Consider the following 12824-nt stretch of genomic DNA (forward strand, 5'->3'; position numbering starts at 1 on the left):
GCAGCCCTGGAACACAGGGGAAACAGAATAGGAATGTGGTGGGTGAACAGTCCAAAGGATAACTATGAAAAGTTATTTGGGATTTGGGAAGCAATGCAGAATTTAAAGTCCTTTGCATTTTTAAACACCTCTGCTTTCTCTTTTCTCATTTTCTGGGGCAAGGCTTTTGGCTAATTGATGAGGCCAGCACTAAATGTCATATTAATAAGTCTCCACAATGACCTTCTAGCTCATTGGGAATGTTTTGCAGCTGCTAGTACACATAATAAGAGAATGGAACCCTGCATGTTTTCACACTAAAGCCCTTCCGCGTTACAACCAGACATTTATGCAGAGGATTTAAAAGAAGGGAAAATCTTCCAAAATATCAAAATGAGCTTTTGTATTTCCACCGCGTGTGACATTCCTGGATGCCGGAACCCCTAAAGAGTGTTTCTGCAGCCTTTCAGAGGTGCTCGTTGTTCTCCTGAGAAAAAAAGGCAAGTCTTATATTCCTGGGATCTCCGAAGGTGAAGGAAAAATCACTCTCGTTTTTAATGCTTAATGTATACACCTCTTGGAGGGGTAGAGAAAGCCCCCCTCCGCCAAACCTGACTGTGATTTCAGCTGCATTGCCTAGAAGAGGGCGCTGCAGTTTTTAGGGACTCGGTACAGCAGGGGAGAACCGGATTGCGCGGGTAGGGGCGGAGGCTCTCTCAGTCAGGGATGTGACCCCACGGTCTCCACTCTTGGTTTACGTAATTCCACCCCAAACTCACCTTCTCCGCAACTCTGCACGCCTAGCCACACAAAGACACTCGCACAACAAGAAGTCCCCAACTCCAATAGCCCATTCACTGCTAAGCTAAGCCCTGCTTTTTCCTGCGAGCACCTTCGTCTTGTTCGCTCTTCCAAGTTCCTTTAGGTTAGTGCTCGAAGACCATTTTTCCCCCTTTCACCAAGTCTCTCCAAACCCAGCTGGAGGCTACGTGGCCAAAGCCCAAAAAGTGGCGCAAGAAGAAGACACCTCATGACACGCTGGGGATAAAGGTCTAGATAGGACCCAAAGGCGGGGACCCAGGGGCCTTCCCACGCGTATCCCCGCCCTGACACCCATGGAGGTTCCACCTCCTTTTGCGTAACGTCCAATACGCCTGTCCCCTGCGGAGCGGCGGGGAGCTTGGAGTCAGGCTGTCTCCAGGGCCAGGAGTGCGAGGCCAGGGGTCTCCTCTGCTGCAGTCTTTGCAGCCCCGCCCGAGAGCTCAAACTTTCGCTTCTGCGTCCTGGCGGCGCCGGACTCCCGCTGCCTGCCCCGAGCTCCCACCTGGAGAGGGAATTCAACAAGGAACCCGGTGAATTGCCTCAACTGGATAAGCAGCCCGCTGGTGAAGCTTTTTGTCCGGAATACAATTCCCAGGGCCAAGATAAGGGAGGAGGAATCTCTCTCAGTGCCTAAACACGCTACGCTCACCTCCAGTTGTTTTAATCACAACAAACACTAGCAAACTGGACTGTCCTTGCTTTATTTAGCTACAGCTGGCTGTGTTGATAATTGTTTTCTCATTATCATGCTAATTTGTTAACAAGGAAATTTTCCGTTGAACAGGGATTATTCCGGAATCGGTAACTAGGAATCTTGGCTGGCTGAGGGACTCAGCCCGAAAATTCTGTTGGAAAAGCTCCCAACATCAGTATCAGCCCACCCACCCTCCCCCTCTCATTCCCTATTTTTACACTATTATTCTTTCTGCAGCCCTGGTTTGCACAGCGGTGGCCTATCACTCGGAAACCATCCTGTAGCTAAAAGGATAGTAGTTAGAGACCCACAATTCATTTTAAAAATGTTAAGTTTTAAAATATTGCAGGGTGTTTTTTCCCGAAGTTTAAAGGACCACCTGAAAACTCAAGTACAATTAGTCGCTGTATTTTAAAGGACTTTATATTGCTGAAACATTTCTAACCGCCGGTGTCTGACTTTGCAAAATATACAATTTGCAAGCAATGCTGGCTGTTGGTAGTTGTGGACTTCTTGTTAGAATTTAGTAAAAGTTACTTATTAAAGCGCAGTGGGAGCCCTGTAAGTTTTACAGTTTCTGCCAAGACATTGCTAATATGTATGTATATATTCTCATGGGTTGTATTTTTTTAAGCTCTCATTTTTAAAACTTCATGTTTTGGGCATGATTCCTTAAGTTCCTATTAATATGTGATCTTTTTAATCCAGCAGAAAATCGAAATTCTAAGGAAGGGAAGTGCAGGTTTCAGCCTCTCTTCAATTCGTTATAAGTAAGGTTTACCAAATCTTTTGACTTGTATTTGCTAACTTAGAAAACTTTAAAGGTAAATTTGGAAAATTAACTTGAAAGAAGCACATAACAAAGGGTGACTTTCATCAGTTTTTTTTTTTTTTTTTGGAGGGGAGGGTGTTTAAATCAGTTAAGACCCACAGAGTAATAAAATTAGATAGCATTCTGAAATATATAATATGGGGAGGGCTTTAAAAAATGATCCCATCTAACAATCCTTGCATATACACAACTAACAAGAAGTCCACAACTACCAACAGCCAGCATTGCTTGCAAATTGTATTCGATTGAAACTCTGCTGAAGAGTTGATCTTCCATTGTATTTTGGAATTGTGTGAAGGTATGTATGTACGGGATCTATGTATGTATAGTTCTTATACTTTATATATGTTTAGACATGCATCCCTTTTAAATGTTTACGTGGTTAGTCACTTTAAGAACATCAAAATAAATTATACGTTGGCTCACACTATCTCCCAGGTATTCCTAAACACTGATGAACAAAAATCTTTATATCGGAAATGAAGAGTACCCATTTAAAGGAGAGAATGGAAAGGGGAACTCGATTTATTCTCATTTGTTTATCGCTAGACGTTCCCCCCACCTCTCCACAAATTCATTTGAATAGCTTTCAAGCCGGAAAATGGAAATGTGGCTCCTGCCCTCTATTTCAGCGGCAGCAGCAGCGTCCTGGCAACAGCGCAATTTTCTATCATCAAGGATAAATGGCATCGAACAGAACATTCTGATAAAAAAAAAAAAAAAAGAAGAAGAAGAAAGAAAGAAAGAAAGAAAGAAAGAAAGAAAAAAAGCTTCAGCCCAAGGAGCCCATGATTGCTGGCCTTCCTGTCTGTCATCCCTTTACAAAATCCTCTCCGCAAACCTGAGCGGCATGCTGTCAGAGCTAATAACATCTTGGGGGGGGGGGGGGGGGAAGCATAGTCTTCCCTGCACAATGTTCCCATTTATTAAATCGAGTGCTTATTTTAAAACTGCAAATATCTTTGTTTGGTTCACGGCAAATTAAAACCAAGATGCAGGAAGTTACATGATGCAACAACTATTCGTGTCATATCAAAGAATCAAGCCGCTATCTCGCCCTTCTTTGGGCTAAGGTCGGTTGAGGGGGAAGGGGAAATCTGGGGGAATCGAGGGTAAGAGGTTTTTCGGAGGAAAAATACAAGTCTGCTCTCCCTGCAGGTAAGCTGAGAGTAATTGAAAGCCAGAGGAGCGATGCCCGTTCCTACCGGGGAGAATGAGCTCACTGCGATTCCGGGAGCGCGTGTGGGCGCGGTCCTCCGCGCGACGCCGCACGCGGGTCTGCCAGAGCTCAGCGCCCAGACTCGGAGCTTTCCCGCGGGAGGCTTAGAGCGTAATGGTGGCTATTTGTCGCCCACTGAGATCCCTTTCCAGAAAAGGCCATTCTGCTCCAAGGAGATGGATCTCTGGGGTCTCCGTGCCCTCACTGGGGGTCTTGGAGAGGTTTAGAGGACATCCCTGCAGGCGTTCCCTGAGTCAGGCGCTTCTCCTGAGAGGTGGGGGCTGGAAGCCGCGGAGCAGCCGCCCACCCACGCAGGCGGGCTTGCAGGTGCTGGTCTTGGGCTTCTTAGCGGCCGGGGCTCGTGCCTGGGAGTGCGCCGTCCGGCTTGACTGGTGACCGGCTCTACTGCCCATAGAGTTCTTGGTCCATCCAACGCTCCTGCACTTTGGACTGAAATCCACATGGCCGGGGGTGGGGGGTGGGGTGGGGAGGGGGAGGTGGAGATGGCCGAAGCCCCAAAGAGAATGGGGAGCAGCGATGCTGGTACTCTTGCCGTCGCACCAACCTCTGGGGAATTTTTTCTCTTAATTGAGGAGAGATGAGGGAGGGGACCTAAAATGAAGAGAGAATCAGATCTTAATATCCTTTAAAGTTGGCCCAAAGAAAGGGAATAATGGAGAGGTATGTAAAGGACCCCAAAATTCGGGGAGACCCTAACAAATAGAAGCCGTGGACCGAAGTCTGGGTATCAGAGATTGGGGCGTGCGGGGGGACGGGTAATCAGCTTGGTTTGTAAGGAGCTCCGGCGGCTGAGAACGGTGGGAGGAGGGGAATGATGGGGAGACCTTTGTTTAATGAGGAAACCTAATTATTGCGCATCTGGAAGTCTTGGTCCCAACTAAGAGACGGAGGCGAGTACCCCCGCCCCCACACCCGAGATGCAGTGCGCATGCCCAGCCTTCGGATTTGCATGATAAGGCTCACACGTGAGTCAGCTGTGGCTGTGCCCGGGCCCGCTGTGGCAACCAATAGAATCCCGATCTCCACTGCGCCTCCGGGTCACATTGACAACTCGGTTCCCCCCACAATAGGCCTTTAAAACCCATTTTAAAAATAAAAAAGAGTACTTTAGTATCGATTCTCGCCTTCGCACGCTAGATTTCTGTGGGAAATAGACACATTTTAGAACTACAAATACATTTACTACAAGCAAGGGTTAAAGTATTCAGAATTTAAGAGAAAGTTATTAGACTGGAGAAAGGAGTCTGTTCAAAGAACACTGGCGGGAAATCAAGAAATCCTGGGACTGCTGCCTTCAGAACCCTCAGACTTGCCCGAAGTTGAATCTCTCGAGCCTTGTCTGTCACATGAAAATCCCACCTACCTCATTGACCAAATGAGCCTCAGAAGCAGAAACATTACCGTGTACAAGCGAGCCTGTCTTGGGAAACCAACCCTAAACCCAACGCTTTCTCCATTCGCATCACCAGCCCCCAGGGTTGCCTGGGAGATGGGAAGCTAGAACACCTGCATTTCATCCTTCTCCCTTTCCCAGACACCAAAGTGGTCTATGTACTGAGGTCCATGTGTTAGCTCCCACATCTGTGAAATGGGGCTAATTAAAGAAGGGCAGAGGGAACTAGAAAGGTAAAGAAATGACATAAATCTCCTGCCTGTCTGGGCCTCTCTCACCTCCACCCAAGCTCTGAAGCTGGAAACTATGAGGTTGATTCTCTGGGGCTGCAGAAGGGGTGGGCCAGATGGGAAATATTACCTATCCTGCCCCTTCTGCACACTAACACTGCTGCCTGCCCTCTGCAGCACCCTGACAGTTACCAACCACCCTGTACTCTTCCCACCATATATCCATGCCAGAATTACTGCCCACAAATGGGCCTCCAACAGTCCTGAGAGCGCTCCTGTCTGTGACAGGAAAACTGCTTGTTCATATCACTGAAATAAAACAGGTGGGGATTATTATGTGCAGTTCCTCTCCCCTTTTGTGTAATTCACAAGTCTCCAACATAGGATTAGGCTTCAAATGCATTTGGTCAGGTACACACTTTTTAGTGCTCAGCTCAAACAATGTTAAAACCATTCCAGCAGTGCCTCTGTTTGTCTCTAAGGTCTTTCTTTCTCACCCTCCAGGCCTACAATTATAACTTTTTTTTTTTTTTTTGGAGCATATGAACGAGAGTCGCACCCCAACCGTCCAAAATGCAAGGCACTAAAGAGTGGACTTCAAGGTCTTACTTGTTAATCTAAGAATAATATTATTTGACCAATAAGTATTAAAATGACATACTGTTAAGCATTTAGCTGCCAACATCCATGTCTGTTTTCTAAGGAGATACTCACTTGGTAGTCTCTGGAGAGAAAGAGAGAGAGAGAGAGAGAGAGAAACTTTATCGTGATTGTGTTTGGAATTGCCTTTGCAAAAATTAAGCTTTCTCTTAAATTGGCCCAATAAAATCAAGAGGTTTCAAGATGAGATGGCCACGTTGTTTTAAATCCTTCTTGACCATTAGACTTTAGGATTTTTCTTATAACTGACTTGTCTTTGTGCTTTATGGAAAATAAGGGTGTATTTGAAAGGAAATACAGACTTAAAAGAAAGTCCATCAGCCAATCAATAATTTCACTGTCCCCAGTTGAGGCAAAATCCTCCTTCCCTGTGTTGGGAGTGGCTGCCATATGAAGTTTACCTTTTTGACCATGTGGAGTAAAATTGAACCAACATACGTCTCATTCATATCCCAGCTTCTTTCTTGAGGCAGGTTTCAGAGCAGTCAGGGGTCTAACTTTAATGACAACTCACTGTCACCTCTAAGAGAAGGAAAGACCAGCAGGCTGGAAGTGAGGAAGGGAACAGTGAGGTGTAGACTGAGGACAGTGACCTGGAACCCAGCTGAGGCCACAGCTTCAGTGTCTGGAATTGCAGTTTACAGGCAACCTCAGCTCCAACCCAAACTATCTTGCAATCACTTTGTCTCCCATCAGTGTGGACCTTAGGATACCTACTAGCTCCTGCCCATCCCAACAGGCATGACTGGCCATTAGCACCTTGTGCTATCAGGGCTTCTTAGTAAACCAGCTGAGCTGGGAGCAGATCCTTCCCATGTGGGGTTGTACTGCTCTTATTTGAGTTGAGACTGGTCAATTTAAAGGGAAACAGCAAAATGGAGGGGAGGGAGGAAGATTATATATGCAACTGACACTGTGAAGGCTTCTGGAACCAATGCTGCCTCCTCCTAGAGGACTCAGGATGGTGCCCACAAATCAGCTGGAGCAGGACAAACTTCCCCTTCACGTTTTGGGTCATCAGGAATGAAGATTTGGGGTGGAGGATAGGGGATTCCCTTTTCTCTAGCAGGTCAATCAGGGAACAATAAGGAGGCGAGGGGGCTTGGCACTCTCTCCCACCCGGACGACTTCTTCTTGAGGCGCCTAGACTGCAGGTCTGCCCCCTGCCTACTCTCTGGATTAGTCTCCGGTGTCTGGGACCACTCCCATCTCACAACCTCCCCCCCCGCCCCCCTACCATCCCGTGGGAGTTATTCTGAGGACACTAAAGGTGCTCGAGGAGCTTTCCTCTATCTCCTCAAGACCAGGCAGCTAAGCCTAGCCAGTCCGCAGGAGAGCAGCTTAGCCTGGGGGGCTCTGGAACGAGCGCAGGACCCTTTGGGAGTCCTTCGGCCCTTGGGCAGATAGCGAGCAGATAGAGCACGCATTGCCCTGGCTGTCGTTTTCAAACAACACGGACTACAGGCTGCATCTTGAATATGAATTAGCCTTCTGCGCTGGTGTGAATTCGCTTTGAAACTCAACTTGTCAGAGTATGGTTTTAATTAAACGTCTTCGGCCCGAAAGATTATATGTTTTGTAAAGTATATCCTAGCATGAAATTTACTTCCACAATCTGAAATTAGATTTCTTGTAAATGTTTTCATAAAAAAGAAATAGGAAGGGGGTGTGTGTGAGAATGGAGTAGTTCATACTCGCCGCGTTCTTTTAAAACGTCCTGCCAAGCCGGCCGGGCGCCCGACGGGTCCCGGGTCGGCCCGCCAGCCCAGGCCGGCACATGGTAGCGACAGCGCGCCCAGGACGCGCGGAGTAACCCGAACCCGCCCGGGCAGGCGCGGCCGGCGCAGTGTTTGCAGTTGCAGACAATTCAGCAGACAGACAAGTTAATCCCGCACTGATTTGTTTTGGATCCATCTGTAGGACGCCAGATACCCCGTTCGGCTGCTGCTACAGACACCTGCCTCCCTCCCCACCCGGCACCGCTGTGCCTATCCCAGGAAAAACAGAGAAGAGGAGCTGGGTACAGGACGACCTCTACACCATTCAAGACCACACTTCAGTCTCGAAATTTAAAGTTCTCCTTTAAGAATTCCTGGCTAATATTTAGAACAACAGCAATGTTGATCGGACAGCTTCTCACAGACTGTCCAGAACTGCTCCAAACCAACCTCAAAGCTTCTCTAGACGGGGAAGGATCCCTTATCGGGTTCTCTATCACCTACCTGGGGGCATCTATCACCGGGGTAGCCCTCAGAGAAAAAGGGCCCTATTTCCCAGCATGGGGGCAGGGAAGGTGCCTGCACACGCCGCGTCTTTCTATTCAATACCGAATTAAGAGCTGGGTCCCGGTGGAATTCTCTTTTACTAACTACTCTCCGAGGAACCCGCCAATTCTGGCGGGGTTTGCTGGATTCTAGTAAAACTCGGCTCACATGGGGTGGGATGTGATGGGGAGGAGGAGGGAGGGAAGCGCATCTCCTTTCTTCTAGATAATTGGGACCCAAGAAACGAGAAGGGGGTGGCGCAGTAGGGAGAGTTATTTACCGCCCTCCACCTGAAATAAGCAAGACCAATAACGTGCCTCGCTTTTCGCCCTGTTTACTCCATCCCCATTCAGTGATTGGCAAAGCAGGCCCTGAAGGCAGAGGCAATAATTGCTCCGCGCTCTCCTTACTAGGGATGTGTGTAGGCATTTGAAGTGTACTAAAAATAAACGAAGGAGCGAGAAAATGAAAAGGGGACAGAGTGACAATTTGTGGCAATTAAAGCGTCTGCACATGTTGCCGGAGGAGCAGGGACCCACAGCGGTTTTTGTTTTCTCAGGCCTGATGATGGGACTAACTCGTTAGGGAGTTTTCGTCCCAGGGTGTGTGGGTGTGGGGGGTGTGGGGGTGTGGGGGTGTGTGTGCGCGCGCGCGCACACACACGCTGAAAAGTCCGTGGGGGGAGGAGGAAGCTGGGACCATTTCTGCTCCCCTGAAAACACAGTTTTTCTCCGGGAAAGTGCCGGGTCAAGCTCCCTTAACCGCTCACCCCCTCCCCACCTCCACGCCCCCCCCCCCCCCCCCCCGCACTCCAGCGGGTCTCAAGTGAGAGCCTCTAGGTTCGCACTCAGCCGCCACCTCTTCCAGGAACTTTGGAGCAAGTTTTCAGCTCCAAAGTGTCTAACCTTAAAGGGGAAACCTTAAGAATGACAATAACGTTTATCTCACAACCACCGAGACGCAAGGATGAGGGGTGGAAGGGAGAAAAAGGGGGGCGGCCAGCCAAATCAAAGCTTGGGAGACATTTTGACAGCGCGCTTGAAATATTACTCTTAATTTTTGGAAGACTTTCAAGAAGTGAAAGGGGGATGGGTGGGGGTGAGTGGAAAGAACCACAACTTTCTCCAGTCACTCCAGCATCCAAACAGGGAGGGCTCCAACCTCTGCCAGCGCGGGAACACACAGTGGGAAATTGCTTCAAGACACAGCAGAACTCTCTTCTTTCGCGGGACCCTACCTGAGCCTCGAACTTCGCGAAACGGCGGGTAGAAGGCGTCATGGGTGTCAAAAGTCTGCATAATCTCAAAACTGGCCATCAGAAGGGTGACCGCAGGCCCTGCGTTCCTCCTGGGCCTGGCTCGGGCCTCCCAGAATCGCACCCAAACTGGCACCCCGTGTTGATCAAGCCCCCACCCCCTACTTCCCCCCATCCCATCCCTGTCTAGGACCACGGAAGGGGGAGGGGGCGACACTGTGCAGCCACCGCCGAAGTCCAGCTCTGGCTGGCTTCAATGAAAGCTGGCAAATCCAGCGAGTCTCGCAGAAATTTTCTTCGATCCTAATTCAATTTTAAAGCGGATTTTTACTATTAAAAACGCTGCCGAGCAACACATTGAATTAATCTGACTGTACGGTTTTAATTACAGTGAGGGTTTCTCTACAAATCTGTACAAGACAGTGGCTGGCTCTTGGAGGATCTCTGCCTCCTGAATTCCATTATCCAGCCTCACGTTCCCCGCAGACAGCGGCGCGTGGGAGCCAGCTGCGGGCGCGGGCGTTCCTGTCGCCCTCAGCTTCTGCCCGCCCTCCCGGCTCCTGCCCTCCCCCGTCCTTTTTTTCACCCCAGCCCCAAAGAGAGCCCTGGACGCCTGCCTGTCTGTTTGGGACTGCTGCACTGAAATCCTGAAACACTATGCTCGCTTTTTAACTCTCGGGCCCAAGACCTTTGAGCTTCCAGAGGCTCATTCTTAAAAGGGTTCATTTCTCGGGGGAGGGTGACCTCTTTTGTAATTTTTAAAGGTTCCTCCTCCTTTGACTTTGCAGCTGTTAGAGAGAGCAACAAGATGCCCTAAGGGTTTGAGGGGAAAGCAGGTTAGGGATGGGAATGGGATGGGGAGAAAGGTCCAAGAGAGAACACTAACTGGCTGCTAGGTGTTTGGGTCCAGCCATCCCCCAACCCCCAGAGCAAAGAGGACTGCTTTTATCAGACTTGGTTTTATTTGCTGAGCAACTAACATTGTGGGGCAGTGGTCTCCAGAGAACTGGATGGACAGGAAAACGAGGGGAGGTACTCTCCAAATGAAGCAAATTCACACTCATTCTCTCTTGTTCACTCCCTTGTATTTTTCAACTCTCTTTGTATGTTCCCAGCTTTTCTACTCTCTCCATCTCCCTCTCCACAGAGCATATGGGAAGAAAAATGCTGAACTCAAATATGAACCTGAATATGTATCCAAATGGACACAACTCTCAGTGAGTATTTAAAGAAGCAAAGGCTTTGAGTTCTATGAGGCAGGGGGCCTCACTTGACAGAGGGGGTGGGGGAAAGCATTTTTGTTTCTGCACAAAATTATGAAACCTATGGAAGGGTACTATTGCGTCGCCCTCTGGGTAGGATGGAAGGGGGGTGTTCTTCCTCCTAGATTTGTGTAAAAAAGGATTTTGCTCTGAACAAAAGAGAAAGGGCACAGATGAGAGAATGGGTTCAAACAAATAAACAAACCCCTCACTTCTTTTAAGAGTTTTCCAATCAGTTGCCCCTTTAGGAAAGTTTTACTAAAAACCTAATAAATTACCTTTCCATTTATTTGGATGTTATGAAATAAACATATGATTTCATAAACATATGAAATAAACATAGATAAGAAGTACCTAGGAATAGTCATGAATATGAAAATCACCAGAACATCTATATCACAAAGGTAGTCAGGTACAACTCTCTCTGTCTCTAATGGGAAACAGTTTTGATTTCTTTTTCTGTTGTAACAAGAGAACCATCTAAGAGTTCACATGATAGCAAGAGGATGTTTTCCATCCCAGGTTTTCCTCAAGAGCTATCCAAGACTGGCTCTCCCTTAATGTTGAGGCATTTGTTATGACTTTTTTATGTTACTGCTGATGAAGGGATGAAGAAATTAAAACAGAGGATGCTTCCAGGCATTTAGGAAGAGGCTTGACCAGCTATATTAACTCCTTATTACCCTAAAAATAGTCTGCCATTTCCTGCTGATGCCTGTTCCCTGCCACTCCAGGGCTGCATTTATCCTCCAATGGTCAGGAGGTCCTAGTTTCCAAGGACTGGCTTGATTAAAGCTGACTTCAAACACCCTATCCCTTCCCCTTTTGCCTTGCTACATTTCCCAGCATGGCAAATCTGGGGGACTCAGCCTTGGTTTACCCAACAGGCTAAAAATACCAACATCGCTATTCATTTTGTTTTAATCTAAGTGTCTAAACATTATTGAGTTATTTTTTTCCTGGACTGAAAGAAAGAAGAATATTTAGTGTATTAGGGAGTGGAGTCCTATGCTTAATAAAAGAGGAGGAAGGAAGGAAGGGGAGAAAAGAAAGAAAAGAAAAGAGAAAAGAAAAAAGGAAGGGAAAGAAAAAGAAAAAGAAAAAGAAAAAGAAAAAGAAAAAGAAAAAGAAAAAGAAAAAGAAAAAGGAGGGAGGGAGGGGGCGGGCGCCTGGGTGGCTCAGTTGGTTGAGTATCCGACTTTAGCTCAGGTCATGATCTCGCGGTCTGTGAGTTCGAGCTCCGTGTCCGGCTCTGTGCTGACAGCTGAGAGCCTGGAGCCTGTTTCGGATTCTGTGTCTCCTTCTCTCTCTGACCCTCCCCCATTCATGCTCTGTCTCTCTCTGTCAAAAATAAATAAACTTTAAAAAAAAAAAAAAGGAAGGAAGAAAAGAAAAAGAGAACAGACAGACTTCTGTATACAGGGATGGTAGAAACATGTGTTGTTTCCCCCCTTGAATCCACTGTATGCCCAACATATTGGCTCCCTCTGTTAGGAAGGCTTTGGATGCTCTCACAGTCTGGGAATGGGACAGAGAGAGGCAAAATGTGTTGAATTTGAGGACCTGACTGGCTTTGCTTTCATAACTTCCCTGGAATCCAGGTTTGAAAAGATTGCCCTGGAGCAGGGGCCTCTAGTCTAGAATATGCTTAATTAATATTCTCCAAATTGGACACTCTAGAAAAAGTCTGCGAAGCTCCCAGTGGGCATCACTGGCCCAGTAAGGCCAGTGACATCCGTGTTGGAGTTTCTTAGCTACCTGTTCTTGGGACCCTGAACTGGAGAGATGAGGGAGATGTTTCCAGACTTTAGTGAGCCTCCTTCTGCGTGTGGAGTTTTGGGGATCCTGGGAGGGTTTGGGTGGGCCTGGGAGGGTAGGGTGCTAATATGGGCATTATGTTTTATAACTAAAGGAAATAATGCCACAGTCTCAGTGCTTCCTTGTCTAGTCAGATACTTTTGCCTGCCCCTGAACATACCATCACTGACTTGGGCTAAGAAAGGGAAAGAGGCAGCTCTCTTGTTCCACTCCCAAGCTTCCCCAGGTGTATGTGTTGGGGGAGGGGAAAAGAGTGCCTGGGTTTCCAGGACATCAAGCACCCTTTCCTTACACAAGTACACAAACAGAAGTTTACATTGAATGAAGGAAAGACTAGCAGGAATTTTTTCCACCAAGGTCTCCTCTTGAGAAGGA

This window comes from Panthera tigris, chromosome A2, assembly GCF_018350195.1.
Source record: "Panthera tigris isolate Pti1 chromosome A2, P.tigris_Pti1_mat1.1, whole genome shotgun sequence".
In the NCBI taxonomy this organism is placed as follows: Eukaryota; Metazoa; Chordata; class Mammalia; order Carnivora; family Felidae; genus Panthera; species Panthera tigris.